This window comes from Tamandua tetradactyla, chromosome 5 (assembly GCF_023851605.1).
Source record: "Tamandua tetradactyla isolate mTamTet1 chromosome 5, mTamTet1.pri, whole genome shotgun sequence".
NCBI classification, from domain to species: Eukaryota; Metazoa; Chordata; class Mammalia; order Pilosa; family Myrmecophagidae; genus Tamandua; species Tamandua tetradactyla.
In genome coordinates this window covers 192,606,341-192,628,504 of record NC_135331.1, presented here as the reverse complement: position 1 = coordinate 192,628,504, position 22,164 = coordinate 192,606,341, and the positions used below count along the sequence as shown (strand labels likewise).

The window sequence follows — 22,164 nt, the reverse complement described above, 5'->3', positions numbered from 1 at the left end:
CACTTTTGACTGCTGCTCATAAATGGACGGCTGGGTTCTCTGAAGCTGAGCATTAAATCCCAGCGTGGCACATCTACATCCTATTTGTGTGTTATTTGGCTTTTTAAAGTTTTTTAAGTTTTGTCATTTAATATTTTAGTGTATATCACTAAAGGACGAGTACTGTTTTGCAAGCATGACTGCAGTATCATCATCACATTAACATTTTAAAAAGCCAGTTCCTTAATATCATCAAATACCCATTTGGTATTCAGATTTCCAGTTACCTCAAGTACTAGTTTATTGAAAAGCCTGTTTGAATCAAGATTGAGTTAAGATCCACACATTATGATAAGTTGATGTCTTTTATGAGTAGTAAACTGTCATTCCCATCTGTCTATTTTTTTCTTGGAGATTTGTTGAGGAAACGTGATTGGTTGTTATGTATGGGTTTCCCACAGTCTGAATTTTGTTGATTTCAGCTCTGTAGTGTTATTTAACCTGCTCCTCTGTCTTCTGTGTTTTCTGAAAATTGGTGATTGGATCTAAACACTTGATCCAGTTTTCACTTTTTCTTTTTAGTTTTTTGGTGCGATTACTCCATAAGCACTGGCTTCTGTTTGACAACGTCTTGCTGACTTTGTACAGCATCAGGCGTTCTCCCAGTCCCTACTTCGTCCCCTCCTGACCTCTCTGGACAGGTGCATTGTAGGCGTTGCTCTCCGTTCCATTGTGAGGGATGGCCCGAGGCAAGGACAGTGAAAATGCGTGAGCAGGTAAGGGTGGAGGGATGCTAGCGGCTGGGGCGCGTGCCTCAGGCCAGCCCTGCTGTGTGCACTGACTCCCGCGTTCCAGGCCATTCCGCCATAACCTGCAGGAGCTCCCCGGCAGCGTGTTTACAGATGACACATGGAGACACGTTGCTGAACGTCAGTGCTGTGCTCCAGGGCACCCAGTTTGTGTGGTGCTGAACCCCCGTTTCTACTATTAGGGCCAGTTATTGCTGTAATTGTTTGATAATATTAGAATGATAAATATTATATCGTTTATATCCATAAATAAATGATAAATATTTACGGTATTTCACTTCTGTAAAAGGCAGTTCTGCTTTCCCGGCTGTATTCTGCCTTCCGATTCCTCTTGCAGGGTGCAGTTCTAAAGCAGACCTGAGACCCACCTTTAGGTGGGCGATTCTGCATTCATGCCAGCATGGGACAACCTTGGATCTTGTTTTCATGTTAGTGTTGTGTTTCCAGTCTGACTGTTCAACATGAAAATATATCAGAGTATAAAACAAATCAAAATAATACGTGGTTCCGGCCCCCCCCATCTTTGTTTTTCAAGTGGTTTTATACTTTTTGCAATTTCATTTGCAGTACAGATGGAATTCCCCAGTGTACTTATATGGTATAAAAAGTTGTATGGGGATTATAAACAAAAGCAGCAAAACCCTGCCCTAACCACTTCATGGCAGATTTCTTCTCTCCAGAGGCAGTTGCTTTCAATACTTTGGTTTTATTTTCTGGTGTTTTTTTTTCTGTGTGTGTGTGTGTGTGTGTGTGTGTGTGTGTATGTGTGAAAAATAACATATATACAAAACAAAAAATTTCAAAGCACACTGCAATAATTAGTTGTAGAATAGATTTCCGACTTTGGTATGGGTTATAATTGTACAATTTTGGTTTCTTCTAAGTGCTCTAAGATACTGGACACTAAAAGAAATATCAGTTTAATGATTAAGCAGTCATACTCATTTGTTAAACCCTACCTTCTCTGTATAACTCTACCATCATGTTTGATCTTTCTGTCCCTCTCTTTAGGGGTGTTTGGGCTATGGCCATTCTAACTTTTTCATGTTGGAAGGGGCTGTCACTCGTATGCGGTAGGGAGATGGAACTATCTGATGTTCTGGAGAGGCTGGGCCCTCTGCATTTCAGGATTTATCTGGTCCAGGGACCCATCTGGAGGTTATAGGTTTCTGGAAAGTTACCCTAGTGCCTGGAACCTTTGTAGAGTCTTATATATTGCCCTAGGTGTTTATTCTTTAGGATTGGCTGGAATGGTTTTGGTTGGGGTTGGCAAGCTATGATAGGTAGCAATATATAACTGAAGCTTGCCTAAGAGCAGCCTCCAGTGTAGCCTCTGCTCTATTTGAACTCTCTCTGCCACTTATACTTTATAATTACACTTCTTTTCCCCCTTTTGGTCAGGATGAAATTGTTGATCCCATGATGCCAGGTCTGGATTCATCCCTGGGAGTCATCTCCCACATCGCCAGGGAGACTTTCACCCCTGGATGTCTTGTCCCATATAGGGGGAGGGCAATGATTTCACTTGCAGAGTTTGACTTATAGAGACTGGGGCCACATCTGAGCAACAGCAGAGGTCCTCCAGAAGTAACTCTTAGGCATGCCCATAGGTAGTCTGAACCTCTCCACTACCTGCATAAGCTTCACAAGAGCAAGTCTCAAGATCAGGGGCTTGGCCTATTAAATTTGGAGTCCCTAATGTTTGACACAGTATCAGGGGCTTACCTGGTAGCAAAACAACAGTTCCCTATTTTCTTTCTTGTTCCTCGAGGGACCCTGCCCGTGCTTTTCAGTTTTCTGCTCACATGCGCTTGGGAAGTGTCCAGGCCCCACGCCAAGCCATGCAGAATTATAAGCCCTTGCTTCCACTCTGGGCCCTCTGTGCATGGGTTGTTTAAATGATCTATATTTTCTGGTGTTTTTTTTTGGTCTCTAAATAACATGATTTTCTTGTTTCTTGATTTTTCCCATTTCCCATAAATGATATGCTTTGCCTTTTCACCATGAAAGGTGGAGTTTGCGTTCTTCATCACTTCTTGTGCTTCTCGTACAGACACCCACACCTTGCTCCCCCAGGCTTCCCACGTATGCCGACAGCTGAGCCCTATCAGAGGCTTTGATTCCATTTACTGTCTTTCACAAGAAAGTTTGTTTCATCCTGAAAACCATTACATTCCTGCCAATAGGGCCAAACAGTAATGCTGTGGTTCCTGTTTTTGTGATTATTTTTCTTGGAGACGTCCTTCCAGGGCTGTCCGTCCTGCCCTGGGCTGTCCGTCCTTCCAGGGTTGTCCGTCCTGCCCTGGGCTGGGTTGTTTCTAGGCCTGCCATGCAGTGTCGTGTCCTGGGAATGCCTTGGTCTCGCTTGTGGGTGGTGCCTGATTCTGGGCTCCGGGTCCCTTGTGGTTTAGCTCTTCATGAGATGAACACGTCCTCCAGAAGGAGTTTCCCAGGAAGTGCGAACGGCAGGTGAATGAATGTCTTGAAGCCTTGCATGTCTTAAAAATGTCTTTTTCTACTCTGTGGATTGCTGTTATAGTTTGGTTGGGTAGCAAACTTTAAGTTTTTGATAGTTATTCCTGAGAATCTGGAAGGCCTTCTCCATCCAGCATCTCCGCGTTGCCCCTGAGCCCACTCTGACTTCCTCTGCTGTGTGGCTGGTTTGCTGTCGGTAGAGGTGTTTAGGACTTCCTCTTTGGTGATTTGAAGTTTCATGACGCTGCTGGGTCCTTCCTACTTGGAAACTCTCGTCTCTCAGAAATTTTCTTCTATTCTCTGATAATTACCCCCTCAGTTCTCTGTTCTTTCTGGAACTCCCGTTATTAGGTTGTTGAATTTCCCAGATTGACCATCTAATTTTACTTTTTTTTTCTCTGATACTATCTCTTTGTCTTTTTTTCGTGGGGGGCGGGGGATTTTTTCTATATTTTCTTCAAATTCCTCTTCTGATTTTTTTCCCCCCATTTTCAGAGTTCTTCCTTGGTTACTGAATTTTCCTGTTTGGAAGCATGCTTTTCTCTGTTTCATGTGTATGGCATCTCCAGCCCTGCCCCTGCAGAGCCCTTTTGGACCTGCTCTGTGTTGGCCTGTGGCTCTGACCTTACCCCTTACCCCCGGCCAGGGCGCTGCTGTGTTCGTCAGGACTCTCCAGGAAACAACCAACAGGAGACACTGGAAATGCTGTGAGCCTATAGAAGTGTCTCTTGTGCTATGGGGGTACAGGAGTCCAAATTCCGAAGGGCAGGCTGCAAGCTGGCACTCCGGTGAAGGATTTTGGTGAATTCCAGGAGAAGCTCCACGGCTAAAGCAGAGATCACGTCCCTCTTCAGACTGCTGAAGTCATCACCCTTAAACCTGCAGCTGACTGGAGGAGATGGCTCTCACGGATGGCAGTGTCCTTAGGTGATGGCAGATGATCAGCCGTAGATGCAATCAACTTACTGATGGTATAAATCCATGAAATGTCCTCACAGTGACAATGAGGCTGGTTCTCGCTTGACCAGACAACTGGGCACCATGGCCAAGTTGCTGCATGACCCCAGCCGTCACTCCTTCCATGAACATTTGTTAAGATGGCATCCCCACTCCCAGCCCTGTTCCAGCACGCCCTAACCCAGCCCTTGTCTTTTCCGTCCTCAGTATGTTTTCTTACCGTCTGATATGCTATTTAATTTACCTTTTGTTTATTGACTCTCCCCCCGTTGGAAGGTAAGCTGCGAGGAAGCACGTGTTTTTGTCTGCTCTGTGCACTCTGCTGCCCCCGGTGGGCATTCCGTGGATGTCGGTGGACAGAGCGGTTCAGCCTCCCTGTTTGCTGTGCGCCGTCTCTCCTCTGCTCTCGTGGGGTCTCTGTGCCCAGGGCCGTCCTTCCTCTAGAGAGTAGACCTCCTGCCTCTGCCCCAGAGGAGTGGAGAGGGGGTCTCCAAGTGTGTGTGCAGGGAGTTGGCTCCTCTGCTTGGCTTCAGCCAGTCCTGTTTCCATCTCCACTCTCACAGGCCTGCAGGTGAGAAGGCTCTCACGGGGTCTCAGGACAGGTGTGCACCACGTAGGCCCTACCTGAGCAGGGTCCACTTTCAGCTTTCTCTGCTCTGTTAAAGTCAGTTAATTTGTACTTTCCGTCTTCGAAATGTATGTCATCTGCTGCCTGTCCCCTCCATTTTTTGTTTTTGTGGGTTTGTACCTTTATAAAATTTCCTGTCATTTTAGTGGGGTTTGGGGAGGGAGCAGAAATTAACTCGTTTAACCCTCCATATTTAAGGTTTTAAATTGATAAAAATAAAATTTCCAAGATTACTGTGTGTGCTGCTTTGAAAGGATGTATGTCCCCTAGAAAAGCCATGTTTTAATCCTAATCCCATTTTGTAAAGGCTGCCGTTTCTTCTAATCCCTATTCAGTGTTGTATGTCTGAAACTATAATTAGATCATCTCCCTGGAGATGTGATTTAATCAAGAGTGGTTGTTAAACTGGATTAGGTGATGACATGTCTCCACCCATTTGGGTGGGTCTTGATTAGTTTCTGAAGTCCTATAAAAGAGGAAAAATTTTGGGAGATTCAGAGAGAGCCGAGCAGAACGACATAGCCACGAGAAGCAGAGTCCACCAGCCAGCGACCTTTGGAGATGAAGAAGGAAAATGCCTCGTGGGGAGCATCATGAAACGGGTAGCCAGGAGAGAAAGCTAGCAGATGACGCCGCATTCGCCATGTGCCCTTCCAGATGAGAGAGAAGCCCTGAACTTCATTGACCTTCTTGAACCAAGGTATCTTTCTGGATGCCTTAGATTGTACATTTCTAAAGATTTGTTTTAATTGGGACATTTTCTCAGCCTTAGAACTGTAAACTAGTAACTTATTAAATTCCCCTTTCTAAAAGCCATTCTGTTTCTGATATATTACGTTCCAACAGCTGGCAGACTAGAACACTGTGGAACTCACATTTGTAAGGACTGCAGCCATAATAAAACTGTTCTCGAACTTCAGTTATACTCGCCGTTCAGGCGACGGCGGCTGCGGGTGACTGCTAAGTCGCTGAGTAAGGATGTGGTGCCTAGGAAGAGTTGAGTAAATGGGTTATTCTCTCTTCCTGTGATGTCTCAGGGATTAGTTCAATAGAAATACAAATCTTAAAAAAGTGTACTCAATCTGGATTTGAAAATGCACAGTAAAGACAAGTTTTGCAGGTGTGTGCACGCGGAGCAGCAGCCTCCCTGGCGCGCACAGCGTCCGGCCTGCCTGCCCGCCGTGGGCCCCCCGGGGGTGGCCTGCCCGCCGCTGTCTGGGCAGTTGTCTGGGGGTGGATGCAGCGACCTCTGCACTCACACAGGCTCCACTAACGGCACTAGGGTAAAGGGTTTCATTACCAGTTTAAAGAAGGAGCGAGCATCACACTACGTGGAGGCGCAGGCATTAAGGATTTCTGTGTCCAGTGAGGATTTGGGGGACGGGGAAACGGTGGAGGTGAGGTAAGGGCCAGCGTGGCTGTGGGAAGATCTGAAGTTTCGTGGAATGTGGCCGGTGCTGGTTATGGTGCCAGTGGGGTTTTTGAGGTTTATAATTTCAGATGCTTGATATGCTGATAACGTAGAAATTGTTACAGACATAGATACAGGCACATCTTCCCGGTGTGGGGGTTTTGCTAAGTGATCTGAGGTGCCATGTGGATGAACTTTCTTCTGTAACAGGTTTATATGTCAGTGTATATCAGAAAAATATGTATACCTCACAGTTGTGATTTCATTGATATTTAAGGCTAAAATAGAAATTTTTAAGTGACTTGATTTACAGATAAGTAATAAATAGGTACTTATAAAATAGGTATGTGAATAAAGTTTCAGAAACTCTGGGTGGCTCAAAATACAGGAAAGCACCTTTCTTGAAGAAGTCGTGTTTCTTCCTTGTAATAGACAGCAATATAAGACTTCGTGCCTGGGGTACACGCGCGGCTCGGTGGTCAAATTCTCGCCCACCCTGTGGGAGACCCGGGTTCGATTCCCAGACCGTGTATTTCCCATACAAACAAAGAAAACAACAGAAACAGAAAAATTCAACAAATGGTGCTGCCATAAGGGGGTACTCACATGGAAAAAGAATGAAATGTGACCCCTGCCATACAGCATACAACAAAACCCCACAAAAACCAAAAACTATATGCCTAAATGTATTCTTCCTTTTTTTTTTTTAACTTTTTTACTGTATAATATAATATATATACAAAGCAAAGAAATAAAAAAGCAATAGTTTTCAAAGTACTCTTCAATAAGTAGTCACAGGACAGACCCCAGAGTGTGTCATGGGCTGCCATACCATCCTTGTAGAGATTTCCTTCTGGCTTGTCCAGAATATAGGCGGCCAGAAGAAATAAATATTTTTTTATCATCAAAATCGACTTTTTTTTTCTTTTTTGTGAAAAATAACATATATACAAAAAAGCAATAAATTTCAAAGCATGGCACCACTTTTTTTTTAATGTGTTCTTTATGAATTCTCAAAACATTTTCTCATTGGATTGTTAAAATAATTCTTCCCCATGAGTCCTTCAGGTAAGGAAGGTGAGTCAGAAAGGTTAAATGAACCCTGGCGTTGAGCAGTTTTGGTGGCGCAATGTCACGCCAGCCTGGGTCTCCTTGTGTCCTCTCTGCTCCTTTGCTGTCACTGGAGCTGCCAGCAGAGGTTTTGCCAAGTTCTGTAGCTAAAGGGTGTCCTGTAGTTTTTATATGTTTGTATCTTAAGTCCTGAAGTAGACACAGCTAGGTCTTCCAAAAATAAGTCAGAGTGTGAGCATTTTGAAATACTGTTGAGGACACTGAGGAAGTGGACGTCCCATGGGGTTATTAGGCGGCGATGCCACATGGTCTCACGGGTGTCTGAAAAGCAGACGTGGCAGAGGTTGTGTGCCCAGCAGTGCTTCTCTGTCGACCTGGTTTCTGAAGCTGGCTCTCCTCCCCCAGTGGTTCTGTTGAACTTCTTACTCTGTTTCTGCCTCCTAGAAAGGCTGCTGAATGAACATTTTCCTTGAGAAGTTTTCATTCATCCATTTCTCTTATGGAAAGGGAAAGCCTTTCTCTTTTAATAAAGTGGTCGTGGGACAGGTTGGAGGGCCGCGTCGCGAGCTGGGCCTGCCGCAGGGCTGGTCCGTGAGCTTGTGACCAGAGCAGCTGAAACTCAGCGCTTGTAAAGCCGGGGCTGTGTTATTCCGTGCCAGGACGGCCTGTTTTAAGTTGTGTGCATGTGGGAACGCGAGTCCTTTCCTCCCCCTGGTCTCCCGCCTACCAGCAGGGAAATAAAAGTATGTGAAGGCCTGAAGCGTGCGGCCTTGCCGTGGGCTCCTCGGCTGTGGGCGCGAGTGGGGGCAGCTGGGCACCAGGGCTTCTAGAACATGCTGTGGACACTTGGCCGTGTACAGACTGCGGTGGCCGTGTTTGCCGTATTGGATTTTATATCGGAGTGGTTTTTTGTGTGTGCCGTTGTCAGTTACAGAAACGTGTTTTCCCCGTTTCAGACCTTTTCCTCTGGGGCACATGAAGTAAAGACAGTAGTGTGATGAGCAGAGTAGTGGCGTGGGAAGCCCGGACAGACCCCTGGCGTCCGCTGTCAGCAGTGTGGCGGTCTGCGTCCTGTCACTGGCCCCTCGCGCCCTGACCCCCGTCCACGTGGTTCTGAAGCCATCCCAGACGCCGTGTAATTGATTGCATTCGTAAGGGAAGGGAGGCCTCTCTTCGCTTTTTCTTGGCATGTACGTCTTGGACTCCAAAATAAAGTGCAGGTTTATTACTGATTTTGTAGAATTACAGAAATTAGTTCACTTATGACATACTCAGTTGTCATAGTTTTGTAATAAACAACAGGACTGTTTTGGGCGCTGGAAGCAGCATTCCTAAACTGCTGCGTTATGGATGGAAGGAATACTCTAGCCAGTGCTGTCAAACGAGAAAACCACAACAGAAAACACTGACGACTTCTAAACCAAATCCAAACTGACCTTAAAATTCCAGGATTTTCTTGAGGTTATGTGGATGCTCTGTAAATTTTTTTCCATGACTCCTGTCTATGTTTATGGTAAATTTTAATGTTCTTGGATTTTTTTCCTTTTTTTGCACAGCATAGTTTAAAGGCAATGTGTGGGAATTAAACCAAAGGAAACATTTTTTATTTTTATTACTGACTGAATTTTAATGGGACTACACAGTTATTATAAAAATCAAAGCAGCTCGCCATATGCATGGTTCTGGCAGTGTAGAGAGAGAAGTGCGTGCCTTAGGCCCTGACCAGACACTGTTTAAAGTCAGTTGGTAAAAACACTGCATGTGTAGATGAAGCGGACAGTCACTTACGCTGAAGTGTTTTTCCTCATTAGCAGATGGGACTTTTTTTTTTTAATAAAGCCAGTCAGCATACAAACACGAACATTCTTAACGTATGCACATTCCACACTGGGTGTGCGGTCGCCGGCTCACGGAGTCGTCACACAGTTGTGTCTGCATCACCATGCTCATTTCTCAGAAAATGTGCATCACTCCAGAAAAAGAAATAAAAGGAAAAAAGAAAAACCCATACATATCCCTCCTTCTCATTGACCACTAGTATTTCCCTCTACCCAATCTGTTTTAACATTTGTTCCCCCTATTGTTTGTTTATTTTTAATCCATATTTTTTACTCATCTGTCTGTAGTGTGGATAAAAGGAACATCAGAACAAGGTTTTCACTATGGCAGTCCCTTTGCGAAAGCCGTATCATGTAATCATCTTAAAGAATCAAGGCTACTGGAACACAGCTCTGTGGTTTCAGACACTTCCCTCCAGCCTCTCTAAAATACCTTAACTAAAAGGTGGTATCTATTTAATGCATAAGAATAACCTTCAGGATAACCTCTCGACTCTGGAATCTCTCAGCCACTGACACTTTACTTTTTCTCATTTCTCTCTTCCCCCTTTCGGTTGAGAAGATTTTCTCAATCCCTTGATGTTGAGTCTCAGCTCATTCTGGGATTTCTGTCCCACGTTGCCAGAAGGTCCACACCCCTGGAAGTCATGTCCCACGTAGACAGGGGGAGGGCGGTGAGTTTGCTTGAACAGGCAGGACTTTTATATTGGTGATCGTTTGTGCTTTAATTTGTATTTTTAGTTAAGATATAATTATTTACAATATTTTCTTTGTAAAGATGCTAAATATTGAATTAGAAAAAATGTTAATAGGTAACATTTCTTGCATCCTTGCTATATCCCCGGCACTGTTCCATACATTCTTTTACATGTACGTACTCCTTTACTTCCAGCGTAACCTGTGCAGAAGGTTCTCTGACCCTGTGTTTGCGGATGAGGAAACTGAGGCCCAGCAAGGCCAAACCACTTGCTTAAGGCCACTCCACTGGGGGCAGTGGGGATTTGACCCCAGGCCGCTCCACTGGGGGCAGTGGGGATTTGACCCCAGGCCGCTCCACTAGGGGCAGTGGGGATTTGAGCACAGGCCGCTCCACTAGGGGCAGTGGGGATTTGACCTGACCCCAGGCCGCTCCACTGGGGGCAGTGGGAATTTGAGCACAGGCCGCTCCACTAGGGGCAGTGGGGATTTGACCCCAGGCCGCTCCACTGGGGGCAGTGGGGATTTGACCCCAGGCCGTTCCACTAGGGGCAGTGGGGATTTGACCCCAGGCTGCTCCACTGGGGGCAGTGGGATTTGACCTGACCCCAGGCCGCTCCACTAGGGGCAGTGGGGATTTGACCTGACCCCAGGCCGCACCACTGGGGGCAGTGGGATTTGACCTGACCCCAGGCCGCTCCACTAGGGGCAGTGGGGATTTGACCTGACCCCAGGCCGCATCACTAGGGGCAGTGGGGATTTGACCCCAGACCGCTCCACTAGGGGCAGTGGGGATTTGAGCACAGGCCATGTGGCTCTAGAGCCCTGCAGTCGCAACCACTGAACACGTCCGCCCTAAGAAGGCATGTGGACGCCTCCTGTAACCCGTCCCTACGACCGCCTCTCCGCAGGTAACTCTCCAGTCAGAGCCTGGACCTCGGTGCTGTGTTTGGATATAACTTGCTCACTGGAGGGCAGTTTCCATTAAAAAACTTGAAAACTTTATGAGATTCTACTGGAGCCCTTTGCTTGGCTTTCATTATAAGTGGGGAGGGGGCTTAGAAGTGGGGGCAAGTAGAGAGTCGGGTGGTGATGACCCACTTCCTTCCCTGCTGGTTTCCACACTGAATGTGGTCATCGGAATGTTGACGGGTCACAGGCGTCGCTGTGGCTGATCCTTCTTGAGCCGCTGGCGGTCAGTACCGCTGTCCTCTGTGGACAGCCTTGGAGCCTGCGTGTCACTGTGACGTCGGCTGTGCTCGCTCCGTCCTGCGAGGCGGAGGCCTTATGAGTTTGTTCTGAGTCTGAAATGACTGGAATTTTAACAAACCAGGTACCTGGTAACGTTTCCTCCCCTTTCTGTGTGGAAAGGAGAAAGTAGAAAGAAAATGGCCATGTGAGCTTGGGAGAGAGGGCCTGGTGCCGCAGGACAATTCTCCCCAAGGTCCAGTCTGGTCAGCTCGTTACTCGGCCTGCGCGGGTGGGCTGCCACCGCACGGGCCTCTGATTTCTTTTAGGAGCTCAGGTGCCCTGAGTGAGGTCTCATTCTCGAAGGGGTGTCTGTGCCTCATTTGTTTGTCCCCTTTTTGTGGCTAAAGTGATTTACAGTGCCCTATCTTATGGGAAAAACAGACACAAGATTTTGGCGAAACATTTGATAAAGAACTTTGTGATATCTTTAGGGCAACTTTGGGGAAAAAAACTGCTACATGGAGGAAAGACTGTGGTCGTGTTTACTGGAATTGGTCATCTGTTCAAGATTTTTGGTGTGATTTTTATGATAACAAGTAAGGACTGCTAATGAGATGAACAAGATTTCACCGAAGTTTGTAGGGAAACCTAAAAAGTTATGTGCAAATCATCTTGTTAGCTACAAGAGGGGTTGAAATAAACGAGATGGCATTTGTAGAAACAGGTCCACTTGATTATAAGCTCCTTGAAAGAGCACAGTAGAAATTGAGGTTAGGATGGGGTAGTTTCTGAAACCGTCTGTGACGCCTTGGCCTTCTTTCCGAGTGGAGCGTCTCTGGAGAGGAGTGGGTGCCTTCGTGCCTCAGCTCTCCCCGAAGGCATGTGGTCTCCCGGGGCCTGGCGCTCCTGGCGAGGAATCGGTGGTCCGGGTCCCTCTGCCGTTTTCCGTGTTGTCGGCGCTCCGTCCACGTGGTCTGTGGAATGCCCTCCTGACCGGTCAGGGCCCCTTGCTCTGCCTTCTGCCCTTGCAGGCCCCTTTCCTCTGCCCGCCCGGTGGGTCAGCCTCTGTCGCGACCTTGGTCCACAGCCCTCCCGGGACTCCATCGTTGTGGTCAGCACCCGCCTCTCTCCAGGCCGGGTCTCCTGAGCACCGGTCCTTGTGTGTCTTAGAAGAATACCTGTGCGTATCTCAGAGGGAGTTTTTAAAGGAGTGTGTGAGTATTTCCTGCAGAACGGGGGCTGTAATCCATTACTCCGGGTTGACAAGGACTGTTTTGTTCATTTTTAGACAAAAGGTTTTGTCTGAACTGGAAGGGTTTGCAGCGTGCCCTGCATCTGTTTGTGTTGAGTGGAGGTGAGTGGAAGCAGGCACAGCGGCAGTGCCTGTCCGTGGAAGGGTGCTCAGCCCAGCTCTACGGGGGCTGGACTCCCCCAGGCTGGAGTCCGACGGGGGTTAGGGACCGGGGACAGGAGAGGTGTTGTCCCCACGCAGCCGGAGGATATGGGGCCCAGCGCCCCGCAAAGGGGGCCGGTTCAGGACAGAGACATGGCACAGGGTGAGAGCAGAGGTTCGGTGACACAGTGGCTTGTTAGCAGCCGTGCTGGGGAGGGCGTCAGGGCCCCTGGGGAGGCCCACGGGTTGTGTGGGCGGCTGCGGGCAGCACCCTGCTGTCCTGTGGAGGGAACAGCACAAACGGTTTTACGGGTGACTTAGATTTACCCTGTGCAGCGTGCTCGGAGACTTTCTTCTCTGTTTATTAATACTGAGAAAAATGCCACTCAGCAATTTGCTGACTTGTTTTCAGTATTGGGACGGGGACGCTTCCTGTTTGGTAAGCGAACCTGTGGACTTGGAGCAAGTGGAGCGTGGTGGGCTGCCGTGAGGGGTGCTCTCCCAGGGTCGGGGGCCCCCAGGCCCAAGGCTGGGAGGCGGGAACAGGTCGCTGGGCGCCACGTGGGACACTGACCACCAAGGTTGCGTCCAGGGCTAAGGCTTTACGGTTCCCACTTTGTGACCTGCTGAAACCAAATGGATTAAAGTTATTTAAAGATGAAAAATGATTTATTCTGAATTTGCCATTATTTAAAAATATTTCTAACCATCTGACTTTTTAAAGTCAAACATTTCCATTGTTCGTTGATCTCATTTTAATGTTCCATTTTCTAGATTAATAAGAAAGCCCTTTCTCTTTCTTCTTAATCTACCTGTAGTCCAGGACTGCTTACTAGACTCTAGTTTTGTAAACAGAAATAGCTTAAATAGCTGGGAAGCCAGTGTGGTCCGAGGAGAGCGAGAGGGGCTGCTGGGCAGGGGCAGAGATGGTGAGCAGGCGGGACCCGCTGCCCACAGCGCTCTCCCACCGCAGGGCAGGCCGGGTGGGTGTGACTTCCCCACTACAGACAGCAGTGCAAAGAGGGACGACGGGCCGCCTGCCACAGCCTGAGCGTGTCTGCCCAAATCTATTGGAATTTAAAACCAAAAGGCAAATGTGCCAGGCAGCTGGAAAAGGGCTTCACTCTCACGGTTCCTGCTTACCGTATACAGCCCTCATGACAAGTGGTAGATATTTGTTTGAAAGCACTTGAGCGTTTAGAATAATAAAAATATATAACAATCCTATTGCTATTATTACCTTTATCAGAATTTCTAATTTCATAGCATATGAATCATGTAGTTTTTTTTAAGAGGCTGTATTAGGTCTCTAATGCTGTGTAACAAATTACTCCAAAGCTAATCCACAATGAGCATTTGTTATCACAGTTTGTATGGGTCGGGATTTCCTGAGTGGCCTTGCCTGGTGGTCCTGATGCCGAGTTTCTCATTTGGACGCAGCCCTGAAGTGGCCAGGGCCAGCAGGTTGGCTCCCAGGCCAGCTTGCCTGCATAGGAGGAGGCTGGTGGTGGCCGCGGACAGTCTGCTCAGTACCTCTCCCTGCGAGCTCATCCTGGACTGCTTGAGTGACCCACAGTGTGGCCGCTGACCCCCTCAGGGAGTGACCATCAGGCCCAGGAGGAAAGCACAGGGCTTCCTATAACCCAGCCCAGAAGTCACCCTCCCCCCGACAGACAGTGTTTCCTTGTTGGGTGAAGGGGGCTGCGCAGCCTCAGGATGGGGCGTGGAAGCTGCCTGCGGCCCTCAGCACGCTCCTTCCGGACCTGCTCAGTGGTGCCGTCCCATAGTGAGTGCTGCGAGGGCTGTCGGAGGTGCTGTCCAACCTTGAGTAAACAGAGAGATGTGTGGTGAATGGCTTAATAGAAGGGGGGGTGTTAGAGGTATGAGGGAACTTAGAAGTAATTTAATTCTATGCGCCCATTTTACAGAAAATGAAATTGACCCCATGGAAAGGAGGTGACTTGTATAAGGCCACAGGGTGAGTTTGTGGCTGAATAAAGGTAAATCTCGTATTCTCTGGTGCATGGGACATGAAAGACCTCTGGTTTGGAGTCTGGAGATTTGGCCAGAGGTCTCTGAAGAGGTGACCCATTTCTCCAGTCCCTGCCTGCTGAACTTAATCATCTTATAGACAGAGTTGTTTAAATGCAACTTAATAAAACTCTACATACTCTTCAAATTGTTTTTACAAAAAAGCTTCATTTTGGTAAGTTGCAAATATGTACAAAAGTAAACTGAACAGTGTAGTGACTCCCTTTCCCGCCACACTCCGTCCCTTGGCCCTAGCGGTCATCAGTGCGTGCCCAGGCTTGTTTTCTTACCGCTTTCATTCAGCCCCCGCTGTGTGAGCTTGAAGCAAATCCCGGGGCCCTCGTAAGTGTCACAGGGTGTGTCTCTGGAAAATAAGGCTCTCAGCAGCCACGACGGCTTTGTTAACGAGTCAGCCACAAGCCTTGTTAACAGTGAGTCCGTAATGTCGTGAGATATGCACTGTTCACTTTTCCGTAATGTCGTGAGATATGCACTGTTCACTTTTCCAGTTGTCTTTTTTTCTCAGTTTTTGAGTCAGGATGCAAATCAGGTGTACACATTGCGGTTAGTGATACTTCTGTTCTCTTTACTACAGGTTCCTACTGTCTCTCTCCTATTTATCCTTCCGGTTTATTTCTTTGAAGGGGTTGGGTTGTTTGCCTTCTAGCGTTTTCCAGTTTGTGTTTTGCTGACTTCGCCCCTGTGGTGCTGTTTGGCATGTTCCTCGGTCCCCTGTGTCTCCTGTCTGCTGGGGGCTCCATAAGGAGCATTTCCTCAGCTTCAGGTCACCCCCCCCCCACACACCTTACTTCGTCGGTTCTGTGTTTTCCTAAACCATTCAAGGGCTACACCAAAGCTAATCAAAAAGACAGTTGGATTTTTTAGTTCATTTTCTGAAATCATCCTAAGCCGAATTTCCTATGAAAACAAATGGAAGCACTTAGAAATTTGGGAAGATAATAATCCCCTTCAAACGCTACATCTAAATACAAATTACATAAGCGTTTTAGTCCAACTTCACTTCCAAAAAACAAAGGGAGAAAGCAGCTGCTTTAGTGATTTCTACAGACCACAAACCAATTTTTCAGCTAAATGAAACATTTTACAGTAAAATCAGTCTTGATTTTTGTAGTATGATAATAGAAGCATTTCAGTTCTGTTAGTGAAGTTTCCCACCCAGTAAGCAGTGGTGTTAGTAACTACTTTTCCCCCTTCTTCCTTGGCAGTTGGAATTAAGATGAAAGTGGGAAGATGGCAGTAGAGAAGGTAACAAATACGTGTGGGGAAATGAAAAGTGAGGAAGCAGCTGATGCATGTGGGAAATCAGATTGGTGTGTTCTGTAGTGATACTTTGAAGAATATTTAGTGTTTTTTAAATTTTATTATGAAAATTTTCAAATGCCATATAGAGAAGGTAGTATAATGAGCACCCATCGTCCCCCTGCTCCCCGACCTTTAGAAGGTTTTCTGGGAAGTGAGAAGCGGCTGCAATCGCAGAATCTTCATTTGTTCTTGGGTTTATGACATGGTGTTAACATGTTTTCTGTTTCGTTGGTCAGTACTGGCAGATCTTTTGCTAATTTAATTTTGGTTGGTGTTCATTTTTGTAGGTAGTAGGTGGGGGAGAGTCTGGGTGAGGTGAGGAATTTTGTAAATAGGCCCTGTTCCCTGCCTTCGTAGTTGTAGTTGTGTTTGTCGTTTAGTAATGGAAGCTGTAAGATGTGGTCCACTAAGACACCCTGCTCCTCCATGGAGGTGGCCGGCTCCCTCACCCCTCCAGCCCACCCTCCTTGCTCACGCTGCCTGTTGTAGGATGTTGGCTGCTCTGTGCGTTCGTTGCCGGCGAGGGCTTTTTCAAGCAAAGCCACAGTGCTCGCTTCGGCAGCACGTACGCTAAAATTGGAATGATGCGGAGAAGATTAGCACGGCCCCTGAGCTAGGATGACACCCAAATTGATGAAGTCTTCCATATTGGGAAAAAAAAACAAACTAAAAAATAAAGCCACAGTACCGTTTTCACATCTAAAACACTGAGTGTTTCCTTAATATCTTCAAATATCGAGAGTGTTTGCCTTTCCCTGGTTGTTTGATGAACGTCTGTACAGATGGTTTATCCAGGCTGGGTGCAGCTGGGACCGCGTGTTCCCTTTGGCTGGCGTGCCTCTTCTGCGTCCTAACGCCTAGCTTCCCCTCCTGGTCTTCTCACTTGATGTTGACCACACCGTGTCGTCTGCCTGCAGAGTTCCCCGCTCTGGACTCTGATTGCGCTCCTGGGATAGCACTTAGCTTCTCTGTCTCCTGGGTTTCTTGTGAACTGGTAGGCTTGGTCGGGCTCGGGGCAGGGGTCTTTTTGGAGGGAGGGGAGAGGAGGACACGTCCTTCCTGGGTTTTGGTTGGTGTTTATTGTCACATTTCACCAGACTTGGCTCCTGCGCGGCCCTATTGAAGTGAGAATGGGTCAGTGGAGGGCAGGTGTTTTCAGCCTCACTGGTCCATCCGTTAGGATGTTTCCTATCAGGTTTTTACCCAGGCCTTTTAGCAGCCATTAGTGAGGGACCCCTAGATACAGGGTTTCATATGGGGTCCCTTTTTTTTAACTATTGTAAACTTTTCCCATTTTTTTTTCCTGAAGTAATTTTAAATAAATTATGGACTTATGACATTTTAGCCCTAAGTTCTTTATTACATATTTGTGAAAAATGTGAGCAGTTTCCCACACACCAGAGCACTGCTGTGCCTACCAGTTGGTTGTGACTGTCTAATGCCATCTGATTCCCAGTCTGTGTTGGAGTTTCCCCAGCATCTCCATGAGAACTCTTACAGCTCTTTTAACAGACCCGGAGCCTGTCAAGGACGCACACTGCGTTCAGTCACGGGGATGTCACGCAGTCTCTGATGCCCTGAACTCACTCTTTGCCTCTCCTTTTCATGACACGATGCCCCAGAGGATGGAAGATGCCGTCTGACGCCCGGCCGCTTCTCCCCTTCTGGGCTTGTCTGATTATCTTGAGGTGGTGGTTGACTTGTCTATCTAGTCTCTGAATTTCCTTTAAACTAGATTTAGATTTAAAGACTTGATTGTGTACGGTTGTTGGCAGGAGTATTTAATGAGCAGAGTGTTTGCCTCGTGCTGCGCTGTCAGGAGCAGTTACTGCACTGGGAGTTCAGGGCACAGAGGTGCCCCCAGGTCTGCCACGGTGGATTGTTTTCCCGTGTGGCCTGTGAGGGGGAAGGGTTCACACCATGCAAATATCTGCTTTTTATCGGTCTTTTACCTGTTAATGTTCGTGTCCGTCCATGAACCTTTCCTGAATCCGTTGCCTTAGAAGTGGCAACATGGTGATAAATGGGATTTAAAACTGTGTTTAGGGGGCACAGGGGCTCTGTGCTAGAGCGCGCGCCTTGCATGCAGGACATGCAGGTTCGATTCCTGGACCATGCACACCCCCCAAAAAATTGTATTTAAAATTCTGTACAATTTAATTTTTAATTCCTCTAATTTTATTGGCAGGAAATTTTCTGTTTTTCTGAAAAATAGCTTTTGCTTTTCACTGTTGAAGTGTACAGTTTCTTATTTGAAACGCAGGATGAATGCTTAATTTATCCCTTTACCAGATTTGAGGATAAACTATTGTTAAAATACTTACATTGTTTGTCATTCCTTTTCTGAGTATAATTATTGATTTACGTATTTTTATATGTTCAGTGTATTTCTGTCAATTGTAAGTCCTTCTTTTTGATGTTCAGATTGTCCAGACTTTGGCCAGAGGGAGCCCCCTTTCAAGTGGCACTCATGTCCTTTTTTGTTTATACATGGGCAGGCACCGGGAATCGAACCCGGGTCCTCTGGCATGGCAGGCAAGCATTCTTGCCTGCTGAGCCACCGTGGCCCACCCACTCATGTCCTTTTGGCATGACCCTGTCAGACTTTAAAATGAAGGGATGTGTTCATTTAAAGGCAGTAGCATTTCCTTTGGAGAGTGGGATAGAGTCTCCGCTAAGCAAGCACAGAACGCATCTGCACTATGGAAGAGTGCTACGTCCTATAAAATCTCCATACCAAGGCCCGAGAGATCGGCCTCTGGAAAAGCAAGGTGATGTTGCGAGCTCTAAGCCGCTTCTCAGCTAATGGTCTGTGATCTTTAAAATTCTTTACTGTTTGGTTCTTACTGGAGCAGAATACTTGAGTTGTATTTGTTGAGTTTTGTCTTGAGCAGCGTCTTTGTTACTCTCTTCCTGTTCTGATAGTACCTGGGCCTTGGTGAAAGGGGTCTGTACGTTTGGAGATGCAGGTTTCACAGTTATGGAGCCCATCCTCAGGAAACGAGAAGGGGTTTGCATCCTAACCTTTGCCTTTTATTCCGACATAACCTGCCTAAACATTCCGCAGGGAGAAAGTCAGCCTGGTACTGCTGGATCAATAAGCTGCAGCCTCGTTTCCTGTGCAGTGTATTTCCTCTGATTTCAGTGGACAGATGAGGTTTCATCAAGAGTTTAGCATAACTGAAAGCGTGAAGAGCTGCTTTGTAATGGAATAACATCATAATACTTGTCATGTTGCCAAATCTCTGGGAAGTCATTATCTGACATTTAAAAAATCATGTTTGTTAGAGTTCAGTGTGTATAATGGTCATCCTATAAGCAAAGTTATTTTCAATTTAGGCATTCTTTTCTAGGATAAATGTAGCTCAGTTTTATACTTATGCCCCAGTTGTCATTATTGTGAAATGTTTGTTTAGTCTTAGATATGAATTACCATTTTTTAAAAGTAATTTGAACATGTACTGAATGTTGGGCACAAGTACAAATAATACAGCTGCATGCCTTACTAATAAAAACAAAATATTGTGCCTTGGAAAACCATTTTCCTGTAAGAATAGAAAGACTTGCTATGGAATTCTGTGTTACTCACTAAGGCTTTAAGTTTTGGAGTAAATAAAAGATTACACTGTATTTTAGTTTGAAATATTCCTTTTCAGTGTTGGGCATGGTTGGCTTATGAAATAGCTTTATAAGTTAATTTTTGTAAGATGACCATTACTTTTTTTTTTAAGAGCTATCACTCTAAAAATGTGAAATTGCATTAGCTGCAGAGACAGTGAACACTGTCATATCTAGTAAATAAAGGTCATTCTGTGAATTTTCCAGATGGTGACAGCAACTGAAAGAATTTGATGTGTCATTTCTTTCCCATTCATGATATTAATGAATTGTGAATTAGTGCAATTAAATTTATAATGAATTGTCCCATGTAACACAGCTTTCTCACCATCGAGTCTTGGTGTCTCTTGTATAAGAAATACCAGTGTATGTGTTTAGAAAGGTATTTAATTCTGGTATTACTGTACAAAGAATTTGAGTTATAGGAAATAAATGTGATAAAATCGCTTAAGGAAAAATAAATCAGGCTCTGGTGAACTAGAAATATCAAAACAAAGATCTCTCACACCTCTTCCTCCTGAGCATATTTAACTATGACATACGCTGTTATGTATATTCTGTGTGTGTGTTTTCATGTGTGCGCATGCGTGCGTGGATGCATGCTATATAAGTAATACTTTTGAAGGATATATTGCTGAATAAAATAAAGCTATAACTGTTCCCTGAAATGTCTACTGGAAATTAATGGAGATTTTTTTTTCTTGAATATAGCCCTTGGATGTTTCTACCTTTCAAAGAATAAAGATATATAACACTTTTGAAAACAGAAAATTGTAATGAATGGTTGAGGCTGATTTTCTTCAGTTTCCTTTTAAATGATAAGCGGTTATGTGTTTCATTGCCAATTCTTGTTTGACCCTGTGAGTATTAGCCTCCAAGACACAACTCATGTGTTAGCTTTCTGTGACCTCACTAATTCCCACAAGTAGAGTTCATGCCTGTTCTCAGAGTCCCGATATATTTAATGGCACGTTTCAGATTGAATTTAAAATCTAAGAAATGTCAGTTTTCCCACTGTGTGAGTTCTCCAGAATGGCAGTCTTATTTCACTTATTTGTATGTTCTCAGTAACTGACACATGGTGAGCGTTGAATAGATGGCAGTGAAATGATTGAAAACCAGTAAATGGAATAACATTTTTAATACATTTTGGACTGTTAAAATTCTTTGCTTGTTTTGGAATAAATGAATGAACTGATTGACATTGGTGACCATTTTGTTCACGGAAATTTCCTATGTGCTAATAGTAATGTGGAGCTAGTTGAACTTGAAAGCTCGAGTGGAGAAGCTGGAGATGACCAGCCCCGCACCCTGCTCTTGCCCAGAGCTGACGCGCCCACCCTTCCCTCCCCGTCAGTCTCTGGGAGAGGGCTGAGTAGCCTCCTGCCCTCCGTGCCCTACGGCCTGATCACCAGCCCAGCCTGCTCAGGGTTTCTCTGAATTAGCCCCTTGGTGTTCTGTCTTTCCCCCCTCTGTCCAGACGGGGGTTCTCAGCCTGGTTATACATTAGAGTCTCTGCGAGAGTTTACAAAAACGTCTGGGCCGCTCGGCAGGTTGCCAATTACGTGAGGAGCCGACGAACCAGAGGGCAGTGGGATGCGCCATGGCAGCCGTGCAGATGTACAAATCCCTGGGCTCCTGCCCGCCTTCTGGCTGCGTACAAACACTGGTTAGAAAAGCCTCCTCAAGTCTCCAGTGTCAGCTCCTCCAGAAACCACAGCACTGCTTCTTCCAGGTCTGCAGCTCTCACGGTCTTCTTCGCACTGACTGCCCTTCCCACCTCCACTCTGCCCTGCGGACGCCGTTACTTTGTCGTGGTCTTCCTCATGGTGCTGCTTTGCTGGTGACCTCCACCTGCTCCCTTACACCCATCGGGAGGTCAGAGTCCACAGTCCTGCTCGGCCTCTCTACCTGGGGCCTGCGGTCTGGCCGCAGGCTCTTCTCGGCCTTGGGTACAGCCGTACGTTTCTGAATTTCTAAGGCCATTCCATCGGCTGTGCCCAGGACCCCTTCCTCCTTTCGCTTTGCCCGTTGGTTCCCGGGTCACAGGGCGTTAGATCTGGAAGGTCGCAGCAGTGACCTCAGTCGGCCTTTCTGTTCACGGTGAGCGTGCTGGGACCCGTAGCCAAGGCCTGGCCACTGACCGCCTCCACCGCTCCCCTCAGACTCAGCTTATACCGCAGGGTTCTGCTGCCTTTTCCCAAAACCTTTCTCCTTTAAGGTAAAGCTTAGATTCTGCTGTTCTCTGAAACCACTGCCCACCAGTTAGAGGGTCTGGGCCCACCTGGCCTCTGAACTTTGGTGAGGTGTCTTATCCTGGCAGGTTCTCTGCTTTCTGTTGTAGTAGTTAACAGTGACATTGATGACCTCCCTCTGTGCTAGGCACACGTTCCTGAGTCATTTTTCCTCCCCTCCACAAAGGGGTAGGTGTTGTTATGCACACTGTGGAAGTAAGGCACCGGCTTAGAGGGACCACCTCTCCGGAGATCAGGTCAGCAGGAGGCATTTTACTCAGGCCTCTCTACCTGGAGCTGATCCTGCCCCCGCCCTGTCACCTTTTGTCTGGGATGACCTTGTGTGTCGTCTGCTGTATACGGTCTGTCCTTTATGGAGTCCTGACTCTGCCTCGAAGCAGAGAAGTCGGTCGTTTTAACTGAGAGCCTAGTGCTTTCCTCAAGCAGCATCTTGAGCTCTGCTTCCTGAGCTTGTGAGGTGCTTACACTGCACATACCGTTTTTGTGGGT

At 46.6% G+C, this 22,164-nt stretch overlaps 1 protein-coding gene and 1 non-coding gene across 13 annotated transcripts in view; both read left to right on the top strand.

The window, feature by feature from the left end:
* Positions 1 to 22,164, top strand: part of EPB41L2 (erythrocyte membrane protein band 4.1 like 2) — a 215,432-nt gene that overhangs the window by 7,294 nt on the left and 185,974 nt on the right. For 2 of the 12 annotated variants that reach the window (XM_077162896.1, XM_077162893.1), the window contains exon 1: positions 10,580 to 11,197. The exons of 2 other annotated variants lie outside the window; for them this stretch is intronic. The gene's annotated coding sequence lies outside the window, so the exon portion shown is untranslated. Of the gene's footprint in view, positions 1 to 10,573; positions 11,198 to 22,164 lie in introns of those variants that run through there. 8 more of the 12 variants (XM_077162897.1, XM_077162899.1, XM_077162894.1 and 5 more) reach the window with 7 other exon arrangements.
* Positions 16,349 to 16,455, top strand: LOC143685375 (U6 spliceosomal RNA). The gene has a single exon (XR_013176617.1). It is a non-coding gene; the product is annotated as a U6 spliceosomal RNA (small nuclear RNA).